Source organism: Aristolochia californica, unplaced genomic scaffold (assembly GCF_029961685.1).
Source record: "Aristolochia californica isolate CCGP_79_NKW_82.1479 unplaced genomic scaffold, dmAriCali1.0.hap1 SCAF_41, whole genome shotgun sequence".
Taxonomy (NCBI): Eukaryota; Viridiplantae; Streptophyta; class Magnoliopsida; order Piperales; family Aristolochiaceae; genus Aristolochia; species Aristolochia californica.
Genome location: NW_027182115.1, coordinates 47501 through 50000, shown reverse-complemented (window position 1 = coordinate 50000; position 2500 = coordinate 47501).

The following is a 2500-nucleotide window of genomic DNA, read 5'->3' as shown; positions in this document are numbered from 1 at the left end:
AGCGCAAGGCTTGCTTTTGGTGGCACACGAAAACACGAACCCGAAAAAGGGACATACGCACTGGCGACACGCGCGCCCGTTTCGCCTGCCACCCATGCACACTCGCCTGGGCTGCTGGTCACATGCGTCGCTCATAGGCATTTTGCAGGCCAGCACCGGCGGATGCACGGGTCAAGCGGGACGGGACGAGCGCAGGGCTTGCTTTTGGCGGCACACGAAAACACGAACCCGAAAAAGGCGAAAAAGGGACATACACACTGGCGACACGCACGCCCGTTTCGCCTGCCACCCGTGCACACTCGCCTGGGCTGCTGGTCACGTGCGTCGCTCACAGGCATTTTGCAGGCCAGCACCGGCGGATGCACGGGTCAAGCGGGACGGGACGAGCGCAGGGCTTGCTTTTGGCGGCACACGAAAACACGAACCCGAAAAAGGCGAAAAAGGGACACACGGACAGGCGACACGAAAAAAAAGGGGTCGCCCTACCTAGGTGGGCGCAAAAACCCCGTCGGCCAGGAGGTTTCGCCAAAGTGTCTGTACTGTCACACAGGGTCAATAGCACGGGCATGGCCGGCCGCCGCACGTGCAGCGGCTTACGGACGCACGGTTCGGCGGCACAGGTGCCTGGCGGCTTTAGCACCTTGGGGTGGACAGGCCTGGCGGCAAGGGGGGCTAGGCACCTTGCTGCCAGCCGGCAATGGTGCACGGGGCGGGGCGCCACACAAACACGAAAGAGGGACAAGAGCGGGGCGATGGTCCACAGAGACGAGCCATGCACGGGGCCCGTGATCGCCGACACACGCGAACGCGGACGCGGACAAGGACAAGGACGCGACGCGCGGCGCGCGTGCGAGGTCAAGAGGGGCGCGCGCACGAAAACGCGAAAAAAGGGGCTAGCGGCCGAGAAACGCGAAAAAAACCGGGTCACCTACCTAGCCGAACGCCTAAAATCGCTTCGGGCAGGAGGTTTCGCCAAAGTGTCTGTACTGTCACACGGTCCGTACGGGCGCAACCCCATCGCGCGCCAGCACCCCTTCCTGGGGGCGCCCGCCCGCCAGGCGCCTGGCGCCCCACGCGCGCGCGCCCGGCGCCTGGCGCCTTGCCCCCCACGCGCGCCCGGCGCCTGGCGCCTGGCGCCTCGCCCCCCACGCGCGCGCCCGGCGCCTGGCGCCTTGCCCCCCACGCGCGCCCGGCGCCTGGCGCCTGGCGCCTCGCCCCCCACGCGCGCGCGCGCGTGGCGCCTTGCGCCTCGCCCCCCACGCGCGCGCGCGCGTGGCGCCTTGCGCCTGGCGCCTTGCCTCCGCGCGTGCCTGGCGCCTGGCGCCTTGCCCCCCACGCGCCTGGGCGCCTCTTTTCCGCCTGGGCGCCCTGGCACCTTTCCGCCTGGGCGCCTGTTTTCCGCCTTGGCGCCCTGGCGCCTTTTCGCGTGGGCGCCTCTTTTCCGCCTGGGCGCCATGGCGCCTTTCGGCCTGGGCGACTCTTTTTCGCCTGGGCACCTCTTTTCCGCCTGGGCGCCTCTTTTCCGCCTGGCCAGGGCGCCTCTTTTCCGGCTGGGCGCCATGGCGCCTTTCTGCCTGGGCGCCTCTTTTTCGCCTGGGCGCCTCTTTTCTGCCTGGGCGCCCTGGCGCCTTTTCGCCTGGGCGCCTCTTTCCCACCTGGGCGCCCTGGCGCCTCTTCGCCTGGGCGCCCTGGCGCCTTTTCGCCTGGGCGCCTCTTTTGGCGCCTGGGCGCCTACGCCAGGGCGCCTCTTTTCCGCCTGGGCGCCTCTTTTTCGCCTGGGCGCCTCTTTTCCGCCTGGGTGCCCTGGCGCCATTCCGCCTGGGCGCCTCTTTTCCGCCTGGGCGCCCTGGCGCCTTTTCGCCTGGGTGCCTCTTTTGGCGCCTGGGCGCCTACGCCAGGGCGCCTCTTTTCCGCCAGGGCGCCTCTTTTTCGCCTGGGCGCCTCTTTTCCGCCTGGGCGCCCTGGCGCCTTTTCGCCTGGCGCCTCTTTTGGCGCCTGGGCGCCTACGCCAGGGCGCCTCTTTTCCGCCTGGGCGCCTCTTTTCCGCCTGGGTGCCCTGGCGCCATTCCGCCTGGGCGCCTCTTTTCCGCCTGGGCGCCCTGGCGCCTTTTCGCCTGGGTGCCTCTTTTGGCGCATGGGCGCCTACGCCAGGGCGCCTCTTTTCCGCCTGGGCGCCCTGGCGCCTTTCCGCCTGGGCGCCTCTTTTTCGCCTGGGCGCCTCTTTTCCGCCTGGGCGCCCTGGCGCCATTCCGCCTGGGCGCCTCTTTTCCGCCTGGGCGCCCTGGCGCCTTTTCGCCTGGCGCCTCTTTTGGCGCCTGGGCGCCTACGCCAGGGCGCCTCTTTTCCGCCTGGGCGCCTCTTTTTCGCCTGGGCGCCTCTTTTCCGCCTGGGCGCCCTGGCGCCATTCCGCCTGGGCGCCTCTTTTCCGCCTGGGCGCCCTGGCGCCTTTTCGCCTGGCGCCTCTTTTGGCGCCTGGGCGCCTACGCCAGGGCGCCTCTTT